At 42.7% G+C, this 10,789-nt stretch overlaps 1 long non-coding RNA gene across 1 annotated transcript; it reads right to left on the bottom strand.

Moving 5' to 3' along the window:
- Positions 1-244: 244 nt before the first annotated feature.
- On the bottom strand, positions 245-1,941 carry LOC308169752. The gene is made up of 3 exons (XR_013937770.1): positions 1,891-1,941; positions 1,326-1,772; positions 245-965 (listed from the first exon to the last, which is right to left on the bottom strand). It is a non-coding gene; the product is annotated as an uncharacterized lncRNA (long non-coding RNA).
- Between the last annotated feature and the right edge of the window lie 8,848 nt (positions 1,942-10,789).

Here is a 10,789-nt window from a genome sequence, read left to right as displayed (position 1 = left end):
GTGTGTGTAATTACATCATATCTTTATCATTTGGTTTCATTATTCGTGTGTGTGTGTGTGTGTGTGTGTGTGTGTGTGTGTGTGTGTGTGTGTGTGTGTGTGCGTGTGTGCAGGGGCGCCGCTAGAGATTCTGGGGCCCATGACAGAATATCATTGCCCCCCCCCCACCCCAGACCACCCATCAACCTAGAAAACCCAGTTGAAGTTGATGAACTATTGATGCACTGCAAGAAATCCAATGATGGCCATCTTTTGTACATTTAATTGAAAATTACAGTTAATACAGGAAACAAATCTCAACACAAGGACAAAAGTATAAATTAAATGAAGATTTGAACCCAATTATAAAAGTATAAATCACACAGACTTTTATTCTGAAACCTTTTTTTCCTGACTTATATTCTGAAATTATTTTTTTCAGACTTTTATTCTGAATTGTGTTGTTGTTGCTAGGGACAGCATAGCAACCACGATGGTGACTAGCAAGGGGCCAGCATTTCTGGAGTGAGGAGGAGACTGAAATAATGAAGGATTTAAATATCATGGGGTATACAGATGGCTGGAGTCATGCCACTGTGATGTTCCTATTGTTATATGGGGGTGTATGAAGAGAATGTTTTAAAGGAATCTGAAATACTGGAGGTCAATCTATAACATGAATTAACTTTCGAATTAGAATTCGATTTCATTATCACATTACATTACAACCTTCAATACAAAAGTCTAAACACAACGTTCTTACTTCATTAACAATCAAAACATGCATAAGACATCAAGGGAATGATCAATTATATTTCTGAAATAGAATTATTAGTATTTATATAGTCATGGAATATAATGTAATGTGTTCATCACTTTTGTAAATGGTGACCTATAGCATGCAGGCCCCTCGAAGCTGGAGTCGGCCTATCCTCATTCCAGTCTTCTGCTTGTGAGTAGATCACTGTCAGTCTGAAGGGTTTGGTCTGCAGAGAGAGAGAGAGAGAGAGAGAGAGAGAGAGAGAGAGAGAGAGAGAGAGAGAGAGAGAGACAGAGAGAGAGAGAGACAGAGAGACAGAGAGGGAGAGAGAGACACACAGAGAGAGGCTTACAAAATGTAAAAACTAGCTTTCACCCATCTGTTATTTGTGAAGTATTCCTGCAAGCACACTAAATAATAAGCGAGGTGATATTGCCCACCACCACTTGGTATAAAGTCAGAATGTTTACTCAACTATACGTCTCTGACTATAGAAACGAAGAAAAAGTGACGTTGTTGTCCCATACTAATAAAAGGTCAAATCAAGTGTGATTTGAAGTGAGTATGAAATCGACACTGTACTTACATGTTCTTATGTTTCAAAACCTTAGTGACTTTGATTCTCTCAGGATCATGCACACAGTTTTCCTCCTTGTTACTTCGTACCATGCCAACACCAGGTGGAACCCAGGCAGTGTCGTACCCTTTCTCATGCCAGTTTTTCTGCATGGGGTGGCCCTGCTTGTCTATGATCTTCACTTTCCCAACCTTCACATTGAGTTCCAGTACTCTTTTCTCAGATTCAGGAACAGAAGGTCTGTTCTTTGAATCAAGAGGGTAATTCATCGCTTTCTCGATGTCTCGACTAACGTAAACCCCAGCGCCAAGCATACTGCCTTTTTCTTTTGATGGCTTGAATCCATCTCTCTTGATCAGTTCTGCACTCTTTTTGTCTGTACCATGGTACATCACATATTCCGCCATTCTGACGCCTCTTAAAAGTAGAGTTTGAGTAGACCTCAGCCAATATGAGCTGCACAACAAAGTGAATAAAATTAATCAACAGTTAATGACGCTATGTTGCTGTTCAAATCATCATTCAAAATATACTGAATAACATCATGTTGTAGCATTATAATGCTCATTCTTACCTACTGTTGTACCTGGAGACCTGAGATTCAACCTCTGGCCAGACAAACTCGATAACGCTGGATTATGTGCAGTAGGAGTGCTTAGGTTTCATGTTACCCAAGTTTCACTTCGAGCACAGTCCATGTTTGTCCATGTTCGCAAGGACAAACAGACTGAAGCTCAGCTTCTACCCCAGGGCCATTCAGGCCCTGAACACAGCAAAGACCTAGGTTCTAGGCCCTGGACAATCTAGACAAATTGATGGCAGCTACTAGATTGAAATCAAGTGTAATACTGAAACACAAATGTGTACATTTCAAACCTGCAAACTGCGACACTTTGATTGATTGATTGAAAACTTTATTAGAAGATTTGCAGAAGTAGGTACATGAAAGTACATATTACATACAAGGTCAACTAACAGGATAAAAACCCAAGAAAGCCACTGGCTTATTTCAATTGGGGTCCTTGATTCTCAATTCATCGTTACATGTAAGACAGACAAAAAAGCTAGTACTATCTACTAGATAATACAGACAAATAACTATTACTATCTACAAGATAAACACACATCCATCATGGGAAGAACAATACAACAAAACATAAGGTATGTACAGCGGGTAGGACAGGTGGGGACATACACCACAGGTGGGGGCGGGGGACAAAACACAAAGTATGTACAGTGGGTAGTTCGGGTCTTTTAATCTGATTTTTGATTTAGAGGGTCCAGTTACGGATTGCAGCCTCCTGTAAATGTTTTTTGAGAGTGGTTTTGAAGGTGGGCAGTGTTTTGCACTCCTTTAAGATTATAGGAAGGGCGTTCCACATTTTTACTGCATAGTTTGCAAACGAGTTTAACCCCTTGTTTGTGGTGCAACGCGGTTGAACGTGGTTCGTGGAGCTTCCTCTGGTGTTGTATGTGTGGACGTTGTTCACTTTTTGGAAGTATGTTGACAGGTACTTGGGTGTCTTTGTGGTGTAGCGTATCTTGAAGACCAGGCCCAGTGCAAGCTGCTGCACTCTGTCAACTACTCGTAGCCAATCAAGGCTCAAAAAATGAGCAGCGGTTAGATGTGTCCTAGGGTTGAGGCCTAGCAGAAGCCTAACCAGTTTATTTTGGGCTGTCTGGAGTCTTGTTTTATGGGCCTTTGTGGTTCTATAGTACCATGATGTTACGGCATAGTCGAAGTGACATTGAATGAGAGCTCCTGATAGGGTCCTCAGTGTGTTTTTACTGACAAGTGAGGATATCCTGTACAAGAATCTAGTTCTATGGTTTACTTTTTTGATTACTTTTGCTGCCATTTTATCTCCGGAAAGATTTGCCTCTAAGATGGAGCCCAGGTATGTAATATCCTCTTTTCTTGTGATATTAATGTTACCCACTTTTATTTTAAAATTTTCAGCCTTTCTGAGTTTAGATGGGGATCCGTATAGGATGGTTTCAGTTTTACCTAGGTGTATTGATAGTTTATTGTCAGCTAGCCAGATGCAGATTCTACTCAGTTCAGTGCTTAGCGCTTTTTCCACCTGCAATATGTCCCTGTCAGAGACCAGCAGAGCCGAGTCATCCGCGAACAGGAACAAATTGCAATCACATGCTGATGACATGTCAACTGATGACATGTCACTTTAAATGAATGTGCAATAACACTATGTGCAATATGACAACCCTAGGGTACATAAGGTTCAGAGAATAGGAAATGTTAGAATAGGTATAGCATAGCATAGAGTACAGCACAGTGTTTTATTTGTATAGTATAGTATAGTGGATAGTGTACATAGCCTTTATTTATGTAAACCAGCTCCTTTCCCTTCTTGTTTTTTAGTTTTTTTCCTAGCACCAGTGGAGCCCCCCCCTCCCAAATTTCGTTGTTTGGTACCTGTACTATATCAATGACAATAAAGACCATTAATTCATTCATCCCCTACAATTCTACATTTATGACCATGATATCGAATTTATGACACTGTATGTAGACGGTAATACCATAAACGTTGTGAATAAATAGGGAGGGGGTAAATCATTGGTACAAAGAAGGTCAAAACAGAGCACAATTCAACAACTGGCCTCTACGGACCAGTGGTGAATATGTTGTCAGAACGGTGAGACATAATTGTTGGTACCAGTTTGGCGCCATTTATTACCAGTTAAACAACTCAAATATGACAATAGCAGTCTTCCCCATCCCCACTCCCAATACAAATCTATAGGCGGGTATATGGCCGGGTGTTCATCCTCAGATGGTTAGAAAACAGTTTGGTTTTGTGGGAATTTGGAAAGCCTTTTGATCATCATCAGAACACTTAAGTACCCAAGTATGTATACACATGAGTATATTCCACATATTCATACATATCCCATAAATCATTTACTCTTATAGTCTGAAACATGCATATTTCATATTCATATTTACCCCCTTTTTCATATATCAGTGTACATCTCCAATTATGCATATCTATCCCCTTTTTCATGTATCAGTTTGCCTATCTAACTCATATTACTATCTGTGTGACTCATTGGGGTGTGGAAAGTACCTAGGGTATTGCTGGGACAGGTGATAGGAAGAACTGAAGGTATGAGTTAAGGAGACACATCATATGTATATTCACTCATGTTAACAGATAATCAATGTATTCACTCACTAATAGTTCACACAGTATCCAAAGCAAACATCGAGGGGTTTGGAGAACAGAGAAAGAGTGCAGGAGCGGAAACCATACATCAATATGGTTTGACTGACATGCCTAAAAATCTGGAAGACATTAAGACCCCCAAACCCCGCACTCTCTTCTTTGGCTGATGTTACTGTGATTCTAATGACTAAAATGTCACTTTCACCTAATCATTCTAGTCTACTGGGGATAGGCTCAAGTTCTCCCATAGCCGCTTGTCGGCTGATCTCATTTTCATGTGATCCATTGGGAGGGTGTGGAATCCGCAGGGACCACCAACATTGTCTGGCAGACCAGGAGTTATACCCCCTTGGGTATAATTCACTAGTTCCAAATGTCACCCTGAACCGGCCCGGAGTGGCCATCTGGGGGAAAATGATGACTCTTATCTGATCTACCGAATAAAATGATGACTGTATGTTTCTAAAAATATCGACAATATTTCCCTATATAAAGTTTGTCATTTTGTACTCTGATTCAGTTGTGGCCAGGACACGCTCACTGTTTGTTGCATTCTGGGACGTTTGCAATAAACTGCCCTCTTGACTGAAGCTCGGTGTATCCCGTGGTTATTGAAGCTGAATAACCTGTCTATACTTAATCGGAATTGATGTTAAATATCTACTACTTATTCTAAGATAACTCTTTCCCACACATTGTACTTTCATAGTCTTTTGATTCACTTCCAAAACCTTAATGATTTCGATTCTGTAATGGAAAAATGTGTATGTGTAATACTAACTGACATCATTGTGTAATACTCTCACTAGAACGAGCCGTTTAAGTGAAGTCAAATTAAGGACTGACACATTCCGTGCCAGCAGATCCCTCTCTCCCTGGCTGCCAGAACGGCATCAATCTGTTGCCGAATAGATAACAGGACAACTAGCCATTGTACTCTAACAACGTCACCTCACCTAGTCAAGGCTAGTAACAGAACACTGTGTCTTGACCCCCTCCTTGAGCCTGTTTTACAGCTCTCTCTCCTGTAGAAACGGTCTGTCTGAACAATGATCAGGCCTTCTGTTCCTGATCCCCCTGACCCTATGCTATGCTAATGGGGAAGCCGGTACCAAAACGACTTTATTACCGGTACATTCTGAAAAGAAATGAAAAAGTACGGTACTGTGTTTGTGGTTTCTGTACCATGGCTGATGGCGAGAAGATTTTGTTTAGCTTCAGACCACCTTCCTCCCTGCTGCCTTGACTGCACCCCACTGAGCCCTGGTAGCAGGATACGGAGCCCAAGGCCACACCAGTTAATGGTGGCTCTTCTCTAAGCGAGATGTCTGTGTTGGTGTGGTTGCTAGAACTACACTTCACCACCCATTCACCCACCCACTCCTCTAGTCATTTCTAGAATGTTCTATAATGTGTCACTAATCCAAATACTTAGATAGTGACGTACACATACTTTTCTTTCTCTGTTTGATGACCACCTTTACATAGCTTCATCCCTTGTAGGCAGTATGGGGGTCTGGTAGTCATGGGGGTCACTTCATTGCAGGGGGTCTCCTCTGTGTCAGGGGACTGTTGTCCCCACAACGGGTGTCCAACCTATGTATGGAGTTTCTAAAACAATAGACAATAAATAAACATTTGTTTTTTGTTTAATTCGAAACATTTCATTTAGGTTTCTATTCTAATCTATGTTTAAACTTGAAATGATGAGGTTTTTCAAAAATGTTGCTCACTGTGTTTGTTTGTTTGTTTGTTTATTAGGATCCCCATTAGCTAATGCCATGACATGCTCTTCCTAGGTTTCGACAACAACGTTGTGTGCGCAACAGATCAGGAAAACACAACCGAAGGCAAACCGAAACCTAACTGAAGCAACACACAGCCTTTTGACTTCCTCCTCCTCCTCTTCTGCCGAATGAGTCATCCAAGTCACATACTGGCCTAGAGACGTAATCTACAGTCATCTGCAGCCATGGTTTTAGTGGGCTATTTGTGTGTGTGTGTGTGTGTGTGTGTGTGTGTGTGTGTGTGTGTGTGTGTGTGTGTGTGTGTGTGTGTGTGTGTGTGTGTGCGTGTGTGTGTGTGTGTGTGTGTGTGTGTGTGTGTGTGCGTGTGTGGGAGTGGGTGTGTGTCTGCGTGCGTGCTTGCTTAAATGCACCACGCCATACCACACGACCAATGGCCAAAGGGTTATGATTAATAACTAACAGCAAACAGTGGAACAGACCATGGTAATGTCTATGTATTTCATAATTTGTCATGCTGATAGCAGTTTGTTGGTTATCTGTATCTCAAGCTGTCCTGGTCACAGGGTTACACATGCACACGCCAGATGTGCGGAGCGTCAATTATCCCCACACCTGAAGCTGGTAATGGCACAGGTTATGAAGTCAAATAGTAATGTCTAGCGACGGTAGTCTTCTCAAGGGAACCATATTTGGGTAATATCATATTTCACAACAGACGACCATCAGGCATATTTGTTTTTACTGTCAGTGAAATATACTTCAAAGAATAATTGCTTGATCAGACAGATGGTTGAGGCTTAAGATTTTGAAAATAACCCCAAAGGGCTATTTGAAATATATTTACAGATGTGTGCAATAACCCATGAAGATATACTGGTTGAAGGGAGAAGAGGAAATAGCAAGACACTTTCAAGCGGTTTTCACATGTTTCCTCAATTTCAATTAAAGAAGAATGTTCTGAGGATGCAAACGGAAGGACCGGTCCAGGCTTTTGGCCAAGGTTAGGAAGCACTATAAACACCTTTATCTTCAAGTGAAATAACCTTTATTACTCTCTTTAGCAGTCTACCCCTGCAGACACCATTGACATCTGCAAGACTGGCTGGGAAATTGATTTCGCAGTGGAGGCCAGAGGTGGCAGACTTCCAACCGACTTTAAGAAAGAAAAGGTTTTCAAATCCTAACCAATGTCTCAATGAGCAGGCTTTTGATTGCAGTTATTGATAGCTTCATATAAAAAGGCACTATAATGTGCCTTTCATTGATTGATTGATTGATTGAAAACCTTTATTGTCCCCAATGGGGAAATTTTGTTGTCAAACAGCTCAGTTAGGGCAGAAAACATTCAGTACAGAAAACAGAAAAACATTCAATAAAAAAACATAAAACAGTGCAGGCTCAATAAGTAAAAAGTTCCAAAAGTTCCATCTCCAGGTCTCCCCCACCCTGCAGGGCCTGGTTGTAGAGTCGGAGTGCAGCTGGAATAAAGGACTGTCCAAATCTTTTTGTACTTTGACGGGGGAGAACAAATCTGTGGCTGAACTTGCTCCTCATCCCTGCCAGCTCGCAGTACATCGGGTGGGAGGGATTGGCCAGCATGGCCGCCAGTTTTTTCCCCATCCTCTGTTCTGCCACCACCTCTAGGCTGTCCAGCCCGGTCCCCACCACAGAGCTGGCCTTCTTCACCAGTTTGTTTAGCTTCGCAGCATCCCTGGCACAGATGTTTCCACCCCAGCAGGCCACGGCGAAGAACAGAACGCTGGCAACCACCGACTGGTAAAACATTTGCAGCAGCTTGTTGCAGACACCGAAAGACCTCAGCCTTCTCAGGAAAAACAGTCTGCTCTGCCCTTTCCTGAGAAGAGCCTCGGTGTTGTCAGTCCAGTCCAGTTTGTTATTAATTTGTACTCCCAGGTACCTGTAGGAGTCCACCCTCTCGACTTCCACCCCCTTGATGGTGATGGGGGCTGGGGTCCTTCTCTTCCTCCTAAAATCCACCACCAACTCCTTTGTTTTGCTGGTGTTAAGCAAAAGGTAGTTGGTGTCGCACCACTGCACGAAGCTCTCCACCAGGGCCCTGTACTCCTCATCCCTGTCGTCTGTGATGTAACCGACGATAGAGGAGTCATCCGAAAACTTCTGCAGGTGGCACTGGTCGGAGCTAAACTGGAAGTCGGAGGTATAGAGGGTGAAGAGAAAGGGTGACAGAACAGTTCCCTGGGGGGCACCGGTGTTGCACACCACCACCTCAGACTGACAGCCCTGCAGTCTCACATACTGACGCCTGTCTGTGAGGTAGTTGTGGATCCAAGCCGTCAGGGAGTCCTCCACACACATCACTGCTAGTTTGTCAGCCAGCAGTGATGGCTTGATAGTGTTAAATGCACTGGAGAAGTCGAAGAACATGGTCCTCACCATGCTCTGTGGCCTCTCCAGGTGTGTGTAGGCCCTGTGCAGCATGTAAATGATGGCGTCCTCCACCCCCATGCTCTCCTGGTATGCAAACTGCCGGGGGTCCAGGAAGTCCTTCACCTGGGGCTTAAGGTGTTGCAGCACTAGCCTCTCCAGGATCTTCATGACCTGTGGTGTCAGGGCGACAGGTCTGTAGTCGTTTGGGGTGCTGGGCCGTCCCTTCTTTGGCACTGGGACGATGCAAGAGGTCTTCCAGAGCTGTGGCACCCTCCTCAGTCTTAGAGATAGACTGAAGAGATGTTGGAATGTGTCCGCCAGCTCTCCAGCACACACCTTCAGAACCCTGGGGTTGATGTTGTCTGGACCTCTGGACTTGTTCACATTCACCCTGGAAAGCTGCCTTCTCACCTGCTCAGATGTTATAAAGCTGTGAGTACCGGTGTCTCCAGGTGTGAAGCATGCTCCCTGGCTCCTGGTGTTGGTAAGGGGAGGCAGTTGCTGCTGGGGTGCTGCTGGGGTGTCATGGAACAGAATGGACTGAAAATGTATATGGGGAAATTCAGAAAGAAGAAATGGGGTATTAAAAGAGAGGGTTGAAACCAATTAAGTAAAAAACTAAAACGGCTGTCTTGCCGTCTGGCAAATATCTAACAAAATAACACATTAAATTCACTGCCAACTGCAGTGCCCAATAAATTTACCGTATACATTTTGGTTGACCACATATGAAACATGACCATTGCTTGATGTTTTGTCTTAGGCTACATTGAAATCTAAACACAATTATAATACTTGTTTTTATTATTATTAATTCAATTGTTGAAATGGAATGGTAACCGGTATTAAATCATTTAGAGATCTTGCATTGTCACATAAACATCGCTGTCATTAAAAAGTGGGAAAGAGAAAGTGCCTGGTGAGGAGTGTGGGACATCCATCATTAACTTTGCCCATCTCTCTCTCTCTCTGTCTCTCTCTCTGTCTTCTAGCAGAGATTAATTGAGTGGCACGGAGAGGACGCCGGGTAGCCTGGGGCACCACTCCCTCCACCGTCTGTTCCTGGAGACTCACAGACAAAACACTTGCTGACAAGATCCAACCCCTGAGACATGGAGTCTCACTCTGACTTGACTGACAATACAGGTCAAGTCCACACAGCCAGACAGCCAGACTAACACCAAGGCCTCTTCTGGACTGATATCCAGTCTGACTACAGCTGTCATCCATCATGACAATGGAAATCAAAAATGGCTGATTGCTAATTTGTCCTTTAATAGATTGCAGACTAGAAATGGAATACACTGAACTTGATTGATGTATGTGGGGTTTTGTTTGCTAAACAAAAAATCATTTGTACAGGTGTTTTGGTTAAACAATTTAACACAATGTTCTATCGATACAGCAATTGAGTAGGCAAAGTGAGATTTGTCTTGTGATAGCATCGATGCAGAGGTATTTGTGTACATAATTGGTTTCACAATTTTAGGGTACCAAAAGTAATGGGACAATTGGATTGACAGTTCGTAAGCTTAGAATGGTAAGGTTCTATCTCCGTTTAGGGTAGTTCAGAGATATTGAGCGTCAAAGTTTTTACATTCCATTATGTTTTGTGAGATGGAACCTTTGTATTTTATGAATTACTAACTCAAAAACTTCAACATTTTAAAAATAACACCACACAGGCATTAATAAACACCTAATGGATCAGATTATGTAAAAAACTCAATTTGACCAAAAATTTACCATATAATTCTAACGTCACGAGTTGTTTCTGGTAAGTCAGGTGTGTTCTGTCATATCATTTGTATAGGCATAAGAGAGTAGAGAGCTGTCGATGTCTAGTGTTGATTCTATGCTGTGCATTTGGGTTTTTCAGCAGGGCATGGGTCGGATTCAAACCCATGCTGACACGGGCATGTGTGCACTGTAGGCCATGGTGCTAGACTACTAGGCCACCTCAGTTTTGATTGATTTCAAACGCAAACCTTTGGAGTGTAGAGCCGAAAGAAGAAGAAAACGCTGTCCCATTACTTATGGAGGGCACTGCAAATCACACAACTCACACAGAGGATCGTGTCCTGATTTTATTGCTGAGAAATGTTGAATAACTTGACATGGGGCA

The sequence above is a fragment of the Nansenia antarctica genome (assembly GCF_963989245.1).
Source record: "Nansenia antarctica genome assembly, chromosome: 13".
NCBI lineage: Eukaryota > Metazoa > Chordata > Actinopteri > Argentiniformes > Microstomatidae > Nansenia > Nansenia antarctica.
The sequence above is the reverse complement of the archived record's forward strand: the minus strand, read 5'-3'. Positions and strand labels throughout refer to the sequence as shown.